The sequence below is a fragment of the Anolis carolinensis genome, chromosome 6, assembly GCF_035594765.1.
Source record: "Anolis carolinensis isolate JA03-04 chromosome 6, rAnoCar3.1.pri, whole genome shotgun sequence".
NCBI classification, from domain to species: Eukaryota; Metazoa; Chordata; class Lepidosauria; order Squamata; family Dactyloidae; genus Anolis; species Anolis carolinensis.
In genome coordinates this window covers 99,133,436-99,152,212 of record NC_085846.1, presented here as the reverse complement: position 1 = coordinate 99,152,212, position 18,777 = coordinate 99,133,436, and the positions used below count along the sequence as shown (strand labels likewise).

At 39.7% G+C, this 18,777-nt stretch overlaps 1 protein-coding gene across 8 annotated transcripts in view; it reads right to left on the bottom strand.

Annotated features, from left to right (window-relative positions):
- Positions 1–18,777, bottom strand: part of kiaa1217 (KIAA1217 ortholog) — a 387,178-nt gene that overhangs the window by 223,351 nt on the left and 145,050 nt on the right. The window lies entirely within an intron of this gene.

The window sequence follows — 18,777 nt, the reverse complement described above, 5'->3', positions numbered from 1 at the left end:
CTGACTAATGTTTGAGGGAAAGGTGGGGAGAGAGGGACAGAAAGGGCCAGGTACACTCTTGAGAAAGTCCATAGCAACTTGCAAACTGTGCTAGCAACACACAATAATAAGTGTGGGAGCATATTAATTATTTCTTAGGCACTTATCTCTCCCTTTGAGTCTTCCTTCTCCCCTGAAGATTATCAAAGAGATCTGGAAATCCTATGTTACACAAATGAGGGACTCTTAGCAGCTTAAACATGCACTCTTGTTGATCTATTATAAATCAAGGCGATATTGGTGTTTCTTTTCTGTCCATCCTTGCCATACTGGATATAAGACACAAGGTATTTTAGCAGATAAGTCATTTCTGAGAAAGGAGACTTATTTCTGTCCAGAACGCCAACAGCCTTTTCAGCTGTTGTTTGCAAAGCTTTGCTTCTCATTCCTCAGCCTGCATGAACTCCACCTACAAAAAGAATATGGCATTGATGACCTCCCTCCCACTTGTAAACACACAGATTTCATGACTTCTCCCATATTCCCTGTCTTTGGTAAACTTCCAAAAGAAGAACTCTTTGATCTTTCTCATGCTGTGCTGGTGCTATATAATTTAACTGATTAAGGAGAAAGCAAACATGACTTAAGACAATAGATACAGTCATATCCTGTTCATATTTACAGGAACAAAGAGAAAGTTGACATCTCCTGCTTGTTCACACACCTTCTTAGACTTGTTTTAACCAAGCAGAAATGGCTCTTGTATGTATCTATGTATCTATTCCTTCAAGTTACATGCCAACTTATGGCAATCCTATGAATTTCATAGGATTTTCTTAGGCAAGGAATTTTCTCACCTAAGAGACTGTTCCACTTTCAACCATTTCCACTTTTTAAAATCATGTCAGAAGCGACTTGAGAACACACTGCAAGTCGCTTCTAGTGTGAGAGAATTGGCCGTCTACAGAGATGTTGACCAGGGGATGCCCGGATGTGTTACCATCCTGCTGGGAGGCTTCTCTCAAGCTAGAGCTGACAGATGGGAGCTCACCCATCTCGCGGATTCCACTTTTTGGCAGTGCCTTGGTCCTAAACCTGTCAAATAACTGGGGAGGATGACTGCATTTTTTACATTTCCAAACATGCAAGTATAACTATAACATATACATTATATATCCAACTCTTAAAATAAGCTTCTTATTTTCTCTAACATGCCACTGAGCAGCCACATATGGGCTTTGGAAGGAAGGACATTTCTCATAGCTTGCATCAAATGTAGGGACAGGTGTTCCATTAAAAGCAGGTGAAACTGAAATACTGAATCCCTAGAGAAGCAGACATTTTAATGGAAATAGAAATAAAATGGAGAAGTGTGTGGAATTCAAGAATTTTAAATAATTCTACATTGAACTGAAGTTTAAATGCATCCATAAGGGTGTTTTTATTATAAGTAGTATTCGTCCTATTCATGTCTATAATGCAGAATGGCCACAAAACTATTTCAGGTCTCATCATTTTGTAGCATCTGTAGCAGGACTTCACACTGAGCAGGGGAAATGAAAGTATTTTTAGCCTTTCATGAAAAAACGGTAAAATACACAGAATATAGATGTACCCATTTAATGGCACTTATTCTCCAAGTACACTGCATGACAGCAGGTGCAAAGCAATAAAACAGGAACACCAATTTGTCTAAAAGATGTCCATTCTCCAATAGAAAAAATATATATAGTTAAATCAAGATACAGAATGGTGCGTCTTGCTCCTTGGTGAACTGGAGTTCATAAAGCCAGAGCTTGACAAATTCCATTCTGCAACAATAGTGAAAGCTGTTATCAGAATAACAAGGAACTATGAAGTGTCAAATGATCAGCCATCACTTACTTGTTACCCTTGAAGATGTTTCTTTGACATTGCTTGTTTAAAAAGCCACAAAACCAGAAGAATAACAGGGTCCTATTTTATGGCTCCAGACTGTAATATTAGAAGCCATATATAATGTATACAGCTACAACATCACAGGGTATTTCAGCCTATTAATACAGGTAATAGGTGATTACAGTCGAATTGCTCTCTGGATTACTCAAGATAAACAGTGTGGTTTCTTTGAATAAGGGCAGATTCTGATGTAACTTGGTGATCGCACAAACTGATTCCATGAGCGGTAGTGAAACAGTACATTTTGAGCTGTAGGCTAACTTTGACAGTCTCTCAAGACATATCCAGTAAAGAAAAAACAAAAAAGAACATCAACAAACCAGTATTAATCATTTTTATCCCCACTCGGAGCAGGTCTTTAGTAAAGTTAATAGGACTTAATTTCCCATTCAAGACCAAGCCATCCTCAAATAAATTCCATTATTAAGTCATGAAAAGTGGCAGTTGTGAGGCCTATATTAAAAAAACCCATCCCTGAACCACTCTATAATGGACAATTTTCAGCCAGTGTCCAACCTTCCCATTCTGAGTAAGGTCTTGGAGCATGTGATGGCCTCCGAATTCCAGAGATTTCTGGATGAGACGGATGATCTAGATCCATTTCAGGCCTGGCCATGGAACAGACAGTTTTAATTGCCTTGGTGGATAACCTACGATGAGAGCTAGACAGGGGAAGTGCATCTCTGTTGGTTCTGTTGGATCTCTCAGAAGCTTTTGATACCATTGATCATGGTATCCTTCTGGATCGTCTCGCTGGGATGGGACTGGGAGGCACTGGTTTACAGTGGCTCCAGTCCTTTCTGGAAGTCAATACCCAGAAGGTGGTGCTGGGGGACTCCTGTCCGTTGACCTATGGGGTTCCTCAGGGTTCTATTTTGTTCCCCATGCTTTTCAACATATACATGAAACCTCTGGGAGAGGTTATCCGGGGTTTTGGCATGCGGTGCCTCCTATATGCGGATGGCACCCAACTCTACTACTCCTTTCCACCTAATGCCAAGGAAGCTGTCCTGACCCTAAACCAGTGCTTGTCATCAGATATGGACTGGATGAGGGCAAACAATTTGCAACTTTTGCAACCAGGCATCTCTCTTGCTCATTTAAAAGGGAACACAAGATTAGTTCTTCCAAGTGATGTGGCCATCGCAAGGAACAAGAGTTCATTTTTGTATTTTTACATCTCAGGAAATGTGGAGGTATTTGTGGAACTATCTGCCTCATGTTCCAAAGCAAGTTGGCCAAGTTTGGCCACTGTGTACCTTGGTACAGGTTGAAAAGTGGCTATGGTGCCATTTGTAAATCTGCCTTTGACAGCAAAGGTTCTTGGGCTAATCCCAGGAACAAAGATGTTCAGCTTTCTATCTTTAGTAGCCAGTATTGAACGGCTCTTTTTAATTCCTCTGGGTAAGAGATATGGAGCTTCGACTCACAGTGCTTTTGTATGGATATCTGTGGTTTTTTAAAAGCTGTGGCCACAAAATTGAAACTAATGTGGTTTTTAAAATATTAACCATTATGTGATAGCTGCTGCGTTCCAAAAGGTTTCATTCTAGCATAGGCATAGCTCAGTCAACAAAGCCTTTATTAAGAAGCCCCCCTCCCCCCCCTTTTTTTTTACAAAGCACTACACACTCCCCTCAGCCCCTTTTTCCTTGTCCTCTGTCTAACTGAAAAGTTTTTTTTAGCCACATCAGATTTGCAATGATGGTGAAAGAAGGCTAAAGCAACACAAACCTAAAGGATCAGGTTGTAATAGTGTGTATGCAGCAAACAAAACAATAAAGCTCAGTGCTAAAGAATCATTGGAATAGTTGCTTTAAAAGGTCTTTAGGCTTTCCAGCCAAAGAGTGCTGATGCCTCACCAAACTGCAACTCCCGGGATTCCGTAGCATTGAACCATGGCAATTAAAATGGTGTCAAACTCTGTTAATACTGTAGAAGGACTCTTAGCCCATCCTACTGCAGCTACTGTATGTGTGACTGCCTGAAACAGGCAAGGAAACCACAGCATGTATAAGTAGCAAAACTGAGAGAAAATGGAAAAGCAGATATACCTACCTTCACCAACTATCCTCCACATGTTTTTAAAAGCACAAATCTATAAATCTGGCCACCAAAATTGAAATCAAAACCAAGGTGGAGAGCAGTGTCAGAAAAAAGAATAATCCCTGAATGTATTTTGCAAGAAATTTTTAAATAATCTATTTGTTGTTGATTCGTTCAGTCACTTCCAACTCTTCATGACCTCATGGTCCAGCCCACAACAGAGCTTCCTGTCAGCCGTCGCCACCTCCAGCTCCTTCAAGGTCAAGCCAGTCACTTCAGGGTACCATCCATCTATCTTGCCCTTGTTCAGCCTCTCTTCCTTTTTTCCTTCCTTTTCCCCCAGCATCATTGTCTGCTCTAAGCTTTCCTGTCTTCTCATGATGTGGACAAAGTACTTCATCTTTGCCTCTAATATCCTTCCCTCCAGTGAGCAGACAGGCATTATTTCCTGGAGTATGGACTGGTTGGATCTTCTTGTGGTCCAAGGCACTCTCAGAATTTTCCTCCAACACCACAGTTCAAAAGAGTCTCTCTTCCTTTGCTCAACCTTCCTTATGGTCCAGCTCTCACATCCATATGTTACTACAGGAAATACCATTGCTTTAACTATGCGGACTTTTGTTGCCAGTGTGATGTCTCTACTCTACTCTATTTTATTGAGGTTGGTCATTGCTCTCCTCCCAAGAAATACACTTCTTCTGATTTCCTGGCTGCAGTTTGTGTCTGCAGTAATCTTCGCACCTAGAAATACAAAGTCTGTCACTGCTTCCAAATTTTCTCCCTCTATTTGCCAGTTATCAATCAGTCTGCCTGCCACAATCTTGTGTTTTTTGATGTTTAACTGCAACCCAGCTTTTGCACTTTCTTCTCCTCAGCTCCTCCTCGCTTTCAGGCATCAAATGATCTATAGATGGTTCAAAAACCTATTTCTTTATTTATACAAAGCTTGTCTCACCTACTTGCTTAATTTCAGATGCATATATTGTAGATTTTGAATAAACAGCTGCTGAAACATGTTTTTGTCATGGTATAGGAACCCATGACCCTTCTTTGCATTTTATTTCTGCCTCTGTGACATTTTCTCTTAAAGAAGAACTGCCTAGAAATACATTCACTTCATTAATTGAGGTCTACCTATCATTTTCATTTGAAATGGTGTGTATTTTTTTCCAAAATATTAATCAAATGGTTTGGCATATGACATGGTTTTCATCATCATCATCATCATCATCATCATCATCATCATCACCATGTTAAAATAGGTGGCCTGTAGCTTAAAGTGGCAATTCCAACGTATGCTTATAGAAAGTAACTGCCACTGAAATGCTATTAAGTAAGATTTGCTCCTAAGCAAATACACTTAAGGCTGGCCCCAGCTACAAATTGTTTAATATTTAGTTTGCAAATGAATAAAGATAGGAGATAACACGATGAAAGGAAGCTACCTACATCTTGATTTTCTTCCATATATTGAACACCTTAACATGAACAAATTGGGAACAAAGAACTTTTAAACTGCAGAAAAGCAGTTGCATTTATGACTCTGGTTTACTGAGCTGCCACTTTCTCTTAAATTAATTCATATTTTCTCATTACATCAAGTGTAAAACAGCCTGTTTTTTTTACTGTTCCCAACAGCACCGAAAAGCTGGAGTGGAGATCGGTCTGGACCTAAGTTAAAAATCTATGGGAAATTGATGTTGCCAAAGCCTACTGAGGAACTCATGTACAGCAATGGAATATTTGAACCAACCTCAATGAATGTTTGGCTTGTTGAAGTCATCCAACTCACACGCAGTAGTGGAAAAGGTTATAACACATGATGACACTCAGCCATACTTTCCCTTGTTGTTGGAATCAGGTGGGTCTGTGCAGAAGCTGGACCAATGCCTAGTTGCTGTAATGGGCTGGAAGAAGGCCAGCCAACTGAAGCTAAATACCAGTAATACAGAGGCTTAGTGGATTGTGGAATGCAAGTGCGTTGCTCTCCCAACACCAGATGCATAGTTTGGTCATATTCCTGGATCCATCTCTGTCATTTCAGGGCCAAGTGGCTCAGAGTGTTTGCATTGCTACAGCCTTTTCTGGACATGGATAACCTAGTCATGATAGTGTATGCACTGGTAACTTCCAGTGTGGTGTGGTTTGAGCTTTGGACTGCGGGGTGCATCTACACTATAGAATGAATATAGTTTTGACACCACATTAATGCTTTGGAATCCTGCAAGTTGTAGTTTGATGAGGCACCGGCACTCTTTGGCAGAGAAGGTTAAAGTCCTTGAAGAACGGCAACTCCTGTGATTCCACAGAATTGATAGATGGAAGCTAAAATCAAACTCCTTTAATTCTACAATGTAGATGTACCATATGACTCTGCAGATTAGGGTTCGAATTCCATCTTGGCTACAGAAACTCACTGGATGACAATAGGAGAATCACACACCCATAGCCCCACAAAACTCATGGTATGTTCACTTTAGGGTCACCAATAAGTTGGAAATGGCTTGAAGGCACACAACAACAAAACTTCTTGATAAAACTGCTGCAACTTATTTCATGTAGGACTCACGAAAAACATACAGAAAACAGGGGAGTTCAATCAACTGCAGTGAAAAATTACGGATTGCTGGAATGTGGACCCATATGGATGCCTTCAAATATGCTCATATATACACTCCTCCTCTCAGGTCTGATACCAGCAGTTAGTGGTCCTGGAAATACATAAAGGCTTCAACAAACCTCCCAGAAGAAACCCATCTACACTGCCATATAATCCAGTTTCTGAATCCAGATCATCTGCTTTGAACTGGTTTATATGGCACTACAGACCCAAAGCAGATGATCTGGATTCAGAAACTGGATTCTATGGCAGGGTAAATCCAGCCCATGGCTGGTGTCTATCTGGACTGTCCCTTCCCTGGTGTCAGATCTGCTATTTCAGTTCTCAGAATGCCCTTGAATGATATGTTTGACTACCCTTTTGGAGTATCTAGATTTTACTTCCCAAATAGCCAAAAAAGCAGTTTGTACTCAGTTGGAAATATCTGAAAACGAAATAAATAATATTTGATACCCACATAAATCAAGGAGATTTTCTTTTCTTTGGCTAGCTCAAAACAGGCTTACACAAAAGCTTTTGGTCCCTTCAGACAAGCGGAAGCATCAACTGCTAATATCAAAAAGGAAAGACTGGAAGATTGGAGATTTTTCAAATGGCAGTAATGGACCAATTATCTCTTTTTGGATTAAGAAAGAAGTATCTGAATGTTTTTTAAATACTTTTTTGACATTTATCAAGAAGAGAGAAGGAAAAATAACTCTTGTGGGTCTTTTTTTTAAAGGTAAGTGTTTATGTGCAAAGTGGTTTGTGTGTGCAGATTATAGTATGTAATGTTAAACCAGGGGTTGCTGTTATTCTAGTTCGTCTTGATAGAATGAACCATAATCCCAGATCTAGCTATTCCCTTCACAGTTAGTAGACTCACTTAAGTGAATGGAGGAGCAATTTTGTTACATGTACCCTATTACCAGTTAATAAACTACCTTTTATGTGCAAGTGGAGGGCAATGTGCTTTGCTTGTCTTGACAAAATCTCTGTCTTAATATAAGTCTAGATTAAAAGAAATAAGGCCTAAAAGTACAATTGTATGGGATCTAGGAGTTGTAGTAGTCCACAAACAGAATATGAGTTAAGAATGCGAAGCAGCAGCTTAAAAAGCCAATGTAATTCTAGGGTGCATCAATATTGTGTCTAGATAAGGGGTGGAGGCCAGGTAAACAACCTCGGAGGACACAACCAGCCTGCAGACCATAGTTTAGGGACCCGTAGTCTAGACTGAAGGAAATAATGGTACCACTCTATTCTGCTTTGGTCAGACCTCACCTGAATACAGGAGACATCTGCAGATCACATAAATATGTTTTTCTGTGTGTACATTTTTGGTTGTCCTGATAAAAGTAACAACTTGAAAAGTTATGGCTAACAATGCAACTTCTTATAATCAAGCATCTTTAGAAGGCACATTGGTTTTTTTAGGAACAACTGAAGTCAGAGTTCCCAAGCATCCTACAAAATACACCAAATATTGCTTTCAAAGGGGGAAAACACCACTAGCAATTCATCTTACAGGCCTTGTTTAGAAAGCTAGTTATCTTGAGATAACACCTTAACTTTGTTCAGCCTTTGATTTTCTTTCACACTGCTTGGGTCAATCATAGGTTGAAGTGAGATGAAAGCTGGAAAAAGCAGCTGCAGACAGTTATATATTTTATCAGGAAAAGGCTTGCTTAGAAGTCCAGGACGGTTCAAGACATTTGATTTAAGTCTCATTCGTTTAAAGGAGAAGACGATAAACCCAAGCTCCCCCACTTAAATCAATGCACAGACTTATGTCTCTCGCATTTAAATAAGTGGTGCCTAAATGGGTTGAACTTTGACTGATTTGTGTCCACAGGGTCTACACAAGGAAAGAGGTAGTCGGTGATTAATCTGGGGATAATCAATGCATGGAAGGAAGGGACAGGATCATGCCTCCTGAATGCCATGGACTGATTGATATGTACAGTAGAGTCCCTATATCAGGAGGAAAAGCAATGTAAAAAGGGAGAAATAAAATAAAAAATAAGTAAAAGAAATAGCTATTTCACACAAGCAAATGAGCTAGGAAATGGACATGACAGGGATGGCAAATTACACACTATCCTATTTTCTTTCATCCATCCTCCTCCTGAGATAAGCTATCTGCACCGTACTAGGGTAATATTACATTACAGTCTGAGCACTGATTTTCTTCCTTTATCACTTAACAGTCCCAGTGGCACAGTGCAGGTTTTCACAGCTCAGTACCATTCAGATTAAAATGTGCCAGAACTCAGGTCATAGCCCTGGCTTCCAGTTTTCATGAAGATTTCCAGGTGGAAAGTGAGGGTGAAAATATGCCAGGACTCAGCACCAAGCCAGAAGAATGCTATGTACATATATATCTCCAGTGACCATTTGTCAGACTTCACAGATTTGTTGCTGCAATTTCCAAAGACTCTCTGAGGAAGAGTCCAAGGGGTCTATGTATTTAGAGTAGGCCTCTATTTCTGCAAGGCTTAAAGGGGAAAGTGGGAGGAAAGTCATTAAAAAAACCACTTTCAAACCTGCAAGAACCATTCTTTAGGAATCTCTAGGGATAATGTCTCACGAAGACACCCCCCTCTCTCACTCATTTCTTAACACTTCTAAAACAGTTCCTTGTCAAAGCATCATGGAGCCCATCAAATGACACAGACAGGCTTTGTCAAGAAACTTTTTTTTAGAAGTGTTAAGAAATGGGGTGGAGGTGGGGGACAGGGGACAGGAGACAGGGAGGACTCATCTTTTCAGCTCATGATTCAAGTGGAAATGGGAGAAAGCAGAGAAAAGCACGTGACATGGGATCCGTCAAATCTGCCCATCTTGAATTGCTTCAGTGACATGGAGTAATGGGCGTTCCTTTGCCTGGTCTCCTACTAAGCATTGACATCTCTCTCCCAAAATCCTGCTTCATGAGCTTGGCATGTTAATTTTTAAAAATTTAATCCTCAGAAATATTCAAATTTCAAGGTATCACCACTTTGTTGGGGTTTTTTGGGTCATTTCTCCTTCATAGTAATCTTGGCTTTCAAAATTGCACTACTGCTACCTTTTTAAGTTTTGGATTTCCGCAATTGAGAGTAATGAGATTAGGAGGAACTGAGAAGAGCCCTGAGAAGGGGAGGTCTGTCTTAGGAATGGTGCCCCATGTCTCTTCTAGAGTAATGGGATTGGAGGGGAAAGTCAAGTATCTCAAAAGTGGTGTCTGTCTAAAGAACGGTTCTTCAGGTCTCTGGGTTGAGGGAGGAGGAAGCGATCCTGTGTGATGTGGGTACCACAGAAAAGACAATTCTACACGCAAGAAGACATTTCCCGTTTTCTCCAGCTCCATCGGATGAAGTCCTAGGTCCTGAATGATTCTATAGTCAACTTCTACTGAAGCCCCTAGAGATTACTAGAGAGGTGGAAGCTGACCTATAAGACACAATGATATCTATAGACTCTTAAAGGGAACTCAAATTTGCAAGTGATCAAATCCACAGAAATTAAACCCAAAAATATGGAGGGCTGATTGAACTCAGCTAGTTTGCTCCTTCCTTCCTGCCCAGGCATTTCCCTGCTCTCCAGAGTTGCAGCTCAAGGTACTACACCACACTAGCTTCCAAACTGTACATAATTACTTTTCTGTAAATATAGGATACCCTGGTTTCCTACAGCATCATCTTGCCTGGATAATCCCACAATTGTCAGTTTCTAACTAATTCACCAGAACTTTCTCCACAGTTTCTGATAACATTCTAATGAAAGTAAAGGGAAATCAATTGAAGAAAGGCATTGCAATAACAAATACAAACATCCAAGCCATATATGCTTCAGTAGTAAAGCTTCTTTTTTCAGCTCACAAGTGTGTTTTCCCAGAGTTCAGATGCCAACAGATACTCCATCACCAAAGGTAGGTTTTTGCACAATTTAATTATCCTCTATTTTCCCAACAGGCTGCTGAAAACGAATGTGCTGAGGCTGAGAATGGAATCACCAGTAATACCCCAGTTATTGAGCTCTATGTTTAAGGAAAAGATTTATGAATCTGTCTGCTGCTGCCCTCTCTTGGACTGATCTCTGTTCTTCTCTGAAGGATGACAGGGTCTGAAGGTATATCCTATATCTTAAATCCCCTATCATTTCGAAATACATTTTTCTGACTGTCTATGGTGTCAGTTAGTTTCCCCATATCTTTAATTTTTTTTAAGTTATTCATGCTAATCAATTGGTTTTAGTGATTTTGATCTTGTTTTGGGATTTTAACAATCAAAAGTGACATCAAAATGTTTTGAAATAAATTAAAAAAAAAATGGTTATGAGCATCCCTTATCCAGAATTCTGAGATCCAAAATCTCAAAGTGTCTACGGGGGTGACTGAGATAGCGACACCTTTGCTTTTTGATGGTTCAATTTCCTGTTGTGACTTGGATGCAATCTCCAGGATATATCATTATGTATGTATATGCAAACGCAGGATATTCCCCATTCCAAGAAAATCCAAATATTTCTAACCCAAAGCCTTTTGGGTAAGTGTTACTGAACCTCAACCTTTTCTAATTTCCAAGACACCACTATACCATCTCACGGCATTTTATTAGAGCAAGTCTCCTCCTGAGAATTACAAATCTTTTGTTCCCCATTGACTCAATTAACAGCATAGCACCAATTTCCCGGAGTTTCAGTCACACAAGGCCACATCTTCTATCAAGGGTAACAAGGAGAACGGATAGCGCTGGCTTTTCAGGAATGCAACAAGCAGTGGCAGTGTTTCTATCTTTTTAAAAGGCATTCTTTCTGCTAGCTTGCCTCCGTGAGCTGATATTTTATATTGAAGATGTATTAGAAATTTGAAGGGGCTTGAAAGTAATAAAACAGGAACAATAACACAACACTAATAGCAAGACCTTCTTCATTCAATGATGGCTTCAAAGAAATAAATTCCTTTCTTGTGTATTTCAAAGCACTCCATGAACTTTACACTAAAGGTCAAGGAGCTCTGGTTTCATTTCATCTGGAGAACTGGCAAAATGCCTGATATTTGAGTCCAGAATTTGTTCAATAGGCTTTGGCCTAAACTCTACTGTTGCTGTGGAGAATCAGGACAGAAACAAGCTCTAAATTATGAGAAAGACATGACCAGCATTTTCCAGGAACAACACCAACATCCAGCAGTTAGCCACTATCTTGATTTCCAAATATCCAAATTGATATCCAAATAATAGATTGAGTACATGCCAATTTTCATGCTAGGAATTAAGGTCACTTACACATAGAGTCTCAAACTCAGACCTACTTAAGAACATCCTGTTTTACACCGAACAATCTTTTATGTTAATGGCAATAGAGAATAATCCTCTATTGGAAAATTCAGCTTAAAAATGAAGAGCCATAAACAGGGAAAGCAGGAACCTTGAATATTTATCCCTGGACAGAGGACCAAGCAAGCATGGAGGTCATCTTATTAATACTCACTGTGGTTAAATGCAATTTATTAAAATGATAGTTATGATTTCCAAATTTCCATCTATGAATAGTGTGGGAATCTTCTGCTTACCTATGCCACCTGGTTCTGAACGTGATGATTTCCACCTATCTTCTTCTCTGTCGTACTGCTATGGGAATCACATGTGAGGACCTTTCAGATGTCCTAGTGTTTCCTGCGAAAGACTTTATTCATCTTTTTATTATTTATTTCCATCATTTCTATTTCTTTCCCATCATACTGCATTTTCCTTTTTAAAATCATCTCAGATATCCATCCCATCACCAGTCATCACCACTCCCAAGAAATCCTAACATCTACTATACATTAAAAAGGTAAAGGTTTCCCCTGACATTAAGTCCAGTCATGTCTGACTCTGGGGGTTGGTGCTCATCTCCATTTCTAAGCCGAAGAGCCGGCGTTGTCCGTAGACACCTCCAAGGTGATGTGGCCGGCATGACTGGATGGAGCGCCGTTACCTTCCCGACAGATCTACTCACACTGGCATGTTTTCGAACTGCTAGGTTGGCAGGAGCTAGAGCTAACAGCGGCCGCTCATGCCGCTCCCGGGGTTTGAACCTGGGACCTTTCAGTCTCCAGCTCAATGCTTTAACACACTTTGCCACCGGGACTCCTACTATACATTACTATACCAAAAGCTATCTGACAACACCCTCGCCTGCTAAAGTCCACAACTTTACACATACAAGTCGACTTTTGATACATATCCAAATCTTGCTTCACCTCTTTTTCTGATGATCACTAAGAGACTACACTAGATCCTTAATGAATGCAAAATGCATAGAGCATTCCAAATTGTACAAAGGTATATGGTATTAACCATGGAAGACATTAAGGTAAGGTAAAGGTTTTCCCCTGACGTTAAGTCTAGTCATATCTGACTCTGGGGGTTGGTGCTCTTCTCCATTTCTAAGCCAAAGAGCCAGCGTTGTCCATTACCTTCGCGCTGGAGCTGGCTGGGGCTAACAGCGAGAACTCACCCCGCTCCCCGGATTCAAACCAGTGACCTTTCGCTCAGCTGTGCCACTGGGGGTTCCCATTGGTATTTTGAAAGCCATTAGTATTTTGAAATCCAGTATTTTGAAATATACTCTGAAATCTGGATTCTGTCAGATTATATGAGCCACAGCCAGAAAGGACTGGGCAGTCCTGATAGATAAAGAAATCATCACTTTTCCAAACTATTCAAGCCAAAGAACAAGTTGACCTGGAAAGTTAAAGGGTTTTTTGTGTGTGTCAGGAGTGACTTGAAAAACTGCAAATCACTTCTGGTGTGAAAGAATTGGCTGTCTGCAAGTATGTTGCCCATGGGATGCCCGGATGTTTGATGTTTTAGCATCCTTGTGGGAGGCTTCTCTCATGTCCCCACATTGGGAGCTGGAGCTGACAGAGGGAGCTCACCCGCTCTCCCCAGATTCGAACCAATAACCTGTTGGTCAGCAGTCCTGCCAGCACAAGGGTTTAATCCATTTCACTACCAGGGGCTCCAGTTAAAGGGTAAAGGTGTGGCAAGCTGTGTGACTTGCTTTTATCCATTCATGTAGGGGCAAGCAAAATATGGTCCTCCAAATATGGTTGGAATGTAACCCCCGTGAGCCTTTGCCAGCATAGTCAATGGTAGGGAATGGTTATGTGAACTGCAGTCCAACATCATCTGCTAGACAGCAGTTTCTTTGCCACCATCTTACTTTAATATATTTGCACAAATATTTGCTCTCATTTTTTAAAGTTCATGCTCAACTATTTTTATTTAATTTTTAGTGACTGGCAAATATAACATATTACAAAATAGATATACTATATAATACAAGCGCAATTTTGATTCACAAGTGAGTTGTTCTAATATATTTCCACATCATTCCCTGTTCATTGCTCTTTTCCAATCTGCCTTCATTTCTTTAAGAGACACATGAATACATATCCATCCTAGCGGATACATCAGCATTCTCTATGCAATGAGACGGAGGGCAGAAACCCTCATGGAATGTATGCATGTCTGATATGCAGGAAAAGCTTCAATCTGGCAAACCCCTTATACAAATTAGATAAAAGAATGTAGAAAACAGATGCTAGTCTGCAGAAGCAGCCAAGATCTTCTAATATCCTGACAACTTGTTAATCAACAAACATATGGTACCACTTTAGCAAAACAATCCATCTGAACCACTTTATTTACATGATCTTTTCCTATCAAAGTTCTTTCTAGGCCCAGCCATGGGTAGGGAATATAATAACAGTTATTTTTCATCCCCATGTTAATGTAAACTGTTCATTAAGTACAGATCAAGTCTGGCAGATCCACCATTTGGATTTTTAGGCTGTAACAGAGGACAGAGAGAAGAAGGAGGGAAAAAAAACAACACTGGCACATTTACCGGTAAGTTATAAATAGTTCAAGATCAGTGTCATCTTAGGGTGCATCTGCACTGCAGAATTAAAGCAGTTTGATACCACTTTAATAGCTATGGCTCATTTCTTTGGAACCCTGAGATTTTTAGTTTGGTGAAGCACAGCATTCTTTTCCGGAGAAGACTAAAGGCCTTGTAAAACTTCAACTCTGATGATTCCATAGCACTGAACAATGACCACTAAAGTGGTATCAAACTGCATTAACACTATAGTGTAGCTGTACCCTTATACAGATAAATGGGATCTTTACAAGGCCAAACTGGCTCTGATAAAAATGTAACTAAGGCTGATTCAACATGAGGGCTGTATTTCAGCTATACGATATACGAGGGCTATCCAGAAAGTAGGCTACGTTTTGGATTTTAAAAAGATCAAAGTATAGGATAAATCATTTACCATATGCAGCTGAAAGACACATCCCAAAACTACAATCTCATGTAATCTCCATTTAAATTTAGCCATGTTTCTTATAGATAAATGAGTTTGAAAAGTACTGCACCAGTAAATTCCCTGCTTGTGTCGTCAGCTCTTCCCCCTTCTCCCTTCCTGCAGCGTAGCCAAAACGCTGCGCTGCCAGCCACGCCCCCATTGTTGGAAACGGAGGAGAGAGGCGGCAAATTTACTGGTGCAGTACTTTTCAAACTCATTTATCTATAAGAAACGTGGCTAAATTTAAATGGGGATTACATGAGATTGTAGTTTTGGGATGTGTCTTTCAGCTGCATATGGTAAATGATTTATCCTATACTTTGATCTTTTTAAAATCCAAAACGTAGCCTACTTTCTGGATAGCCTCATAGTATCCCTGTCCAGGTTTGCTTCTGGTACTGTCATATGCACCAGTTTATTTCCGATTGAAATCAGTTTGGAAAGCCTCACAGGATCACTATTACGTAGTCACAATGGTGCAAGGGGATTTTTCTACAGTGTACATGTGTTTGCCACATCTGTTTATGTTTGGTCACATGACCACAGCAGCTATAGGGTACAGGCAGTCCCCGCCTTACAAACATCTGACTTACAAATGATTCATAGTTAAGAATGGGGAGGAGACAACAGGAAGCGAGAGAAATCTACCCCTCAGAAGGGAAATGCACTCCTGGAAGAGTTATCATGGGGAAAACGTGTGTCAGCAGAAGCTTTATTGCCAATCCTTGCTTCCACAATAAGCCAAATTTTTCAAATATCACAGGGACATAAAGTGGGGTGAAATCTTCTGAACAGGGGAACAGGCAGCAAAATAAACACCACAGGTGTGTTAATCCTTCTCTATGCTATCCAGAGCTAAAATATATGTATATATTTAGACTTAAAAACGGACATGAACCTATCTTGTTCGTAACTTGCTGACCGCCTGTATTTGGGATTTTGGGGGGATGGGGCAGATTCCTGCAGTGTGTGTGCATATTTGCTTAATCAAAAAACCTTTCCCTTCCCTTCGTTCTGATTACCCACCTGTGCTTTTATAAAGAGAAGCTGGTAGAGAAAAGGGAGGTTAAAGACTTACCTGCAAAGGTCTGCAATAGTATGAATGTTCATATACATCTACCAAATAACAATAATAAGGCAATACTGCCTTTTCCAGATGCTGATACAAACAAGAGAGCCACCCTTTTGTGGTGTGACAGAACAGCCTAGGGCACCACCTGATTTTCTGGGGAAAGTATGTCATAAAAGTACCTGGAGGACCTAACTAATTCCTAGAGAGACCATCCATCCCCCAAGGGCTCAATGGTTATGGTACAGTATTTGATTTCTGTTTCAAGTTTTATTGGCAATGCTCCAGTGCTACAGTCCATTCTTCAGAAATCATCTTGTAACTCAGAAGCTTGTGGCTTTTCCAAAGCTCTGGAATGAACTCTATGGAGATGAGTATTTTTTTCTATAATGCTTCTGCCAGTAAGCAAAAACATGTTTTATAAAGGCAAGCCTTTGGCATGCAACTGAATTGAAGCTGAATGAAAGCTAGCTGGTTGGGTCCTTGCACCATCATATGTTTCTGAGTTCTTCATTGCACTAGTAAATTTGCCTTTGATCTTATAGTTGAAATAGAAATTCTTTTCAATGTCTATTTACTTATTGTTGCAGCTGCCTTGGTAGACAGATAAAGTGCAAATTCTGTACATTACTAGCAGACATCCTCCTTTTGGCAAAATATTAAAGAACCTGTACTTCAACTCCAAGCATTTTTGGATACTTTTGCTAAGAATCCAAAACACACTCCAAGAGCTTCCCTGGAAAGTGAGAGGACTCTTTGGAACAGGCTTGGATGTTGTAACTTTATTGGATTCTATCCCTTCTTGTCTAGGAGTTTGAAATGCCTCACAATAAGTTTATTCTAAAATTCTAAAACAAAAAATGTAGGCTTATTGTCTGGACATTCAAATTTACATCCATATGGCAGCCAATATTGCCTCATTAAATTCAGTAACAAGATTCCTTTTTGAAAAAATCCATAACCTTGAAAGATAATCTTTAAATAACAACTGAAAAAAATTAGATCCTAAAATAGCACTTATGTTAGTCTCAAGCTGCCTTGTGCAGCAATTATCTACATACCATTCATCTGTTGGGACTTGCCTGGCTATTAAATATGCTGCCCAACTTGGATAGAACTCTGAAGTAAAAACAATCATTTTTGAGAGAGTTTCTGTACCTCAAGGGTCGAAAACATGTAGCCCATGGCTCTTATCGGACACCATCCACAATAGTTTTGCAGACACTTGGGCATCTTTAGGATTTCCCCATCCCTACTTACAAAAATCTGGGCTGAGATTAAAAATGAATTGCAGCAGTGATTGGCTTCTAGAATATAGCTTTCCAAACATTTCATATTGGTGACACACTTTTGAGACATGTATCATTTTGTGACACAGTTTTTAGTGTTCCTACTGCTAGCAAACCAGAAGCTAAACCAACCCCGTATCTCATGAAAACCTTTCATTTATATATTTTTAAAATATGTGATTTATTTCTTATTTCACACAGATTCAGAGCTTTCCCGTTATGGTCACATGGTACAACTACATATGCATATCTACCAAAAAAGAAGGGAAGGGAATATTCTTCCTCCTACTCAAAACAAAAAGTTTTCAAATTCAGAGTTCTTTCACAGAGTTCTCTCCTTCTGAGTCAGATCATTATTCCTGACTTAAGATCTCTAGCACTCATTCCAGATAGAATAGAGTCTACTAATTCCCAATCTTTGGGCCTCCAGGTGTTTTGGACTTCAGCTCCCACAGTTCCTAACAGCTGGTAAACTGGCTGGGATTTTTGGGAGTTCAAGTCCAAAGCAGCTGGAAGCCCAAAGGTTGGGAATCACTGAAATAGATCCACCAAATGAATGTTGATTTCCATTCTGCAGCTAGCTCAAATGGGTCTACTCTAATTGGGACCAGCAATTGGGTGTAGGTCAAGAACTGTAAAACAAAGGAAAAAGTATGAAATTTTTGGGATGGGGGAGATCTTTATACAACATGGATCCCAAGTGTTTCTATAACTTTTTGAAATATTCTAGATTTTATAGACAGCAAGAAATGTCTGGTTTAAGCAATATGGATCCTTTTATTAATTTTAGAAATTGAGAGTGTGTGTGTGTGTGGGGGGGGGGGCAGTTACCTGGCATTGCCAACCTCAAAATCCTATAACATGATTCATCCCACTGGATCTATTCATGGATCTGGTGATCTAACATTGTTGTGTTCTTCCGTCAGCTTGAAGAGACTAACTCAAATCAAGACGTAGTTTTCAAAAGTGCAAAAACACAAGACTTTGTGAAAAAAAACCAGGTGGGAAATATAACATTTCTTGGCTCCTTAGCATTCTGTATCATTCAAATTAATTAAATTCTACACTAAAATACTGAAATTCTAACTTAAGTCCGTTGTTTTAGTTTTTTAAACATTAAATTAAGTTGCCTCTTCCCGTTATAAATAGTCTAACATCAGTGACAACACTGGTTTAAAATTGCTACTTCCTTTCACTCTTTTCAGTTTCTGTCAACTACAACCAATTTACTTTCTAAAATGGGTATAATGATATTGGCCCACTTTATTGGAATTTTGGCAATGCAACTGTACTGCGAGAATTACAATGGCAAGGTCTTGGAAGAAGGAAAAAGAAATACTCATTAAGAATTGGAGAAAAAATTTGTTTAGTATATCCAAATGGCCAAGCTCTCCAATGGCTTAAGGGGAAGAAACAATGAAGAATTAGTTAGAAAATGGGGACTTGCCTTTATTTTAAAAAGAAGACAAAAATAGATTTCGAAATAGCTGCATGAGGAATTTATTAATGTAAT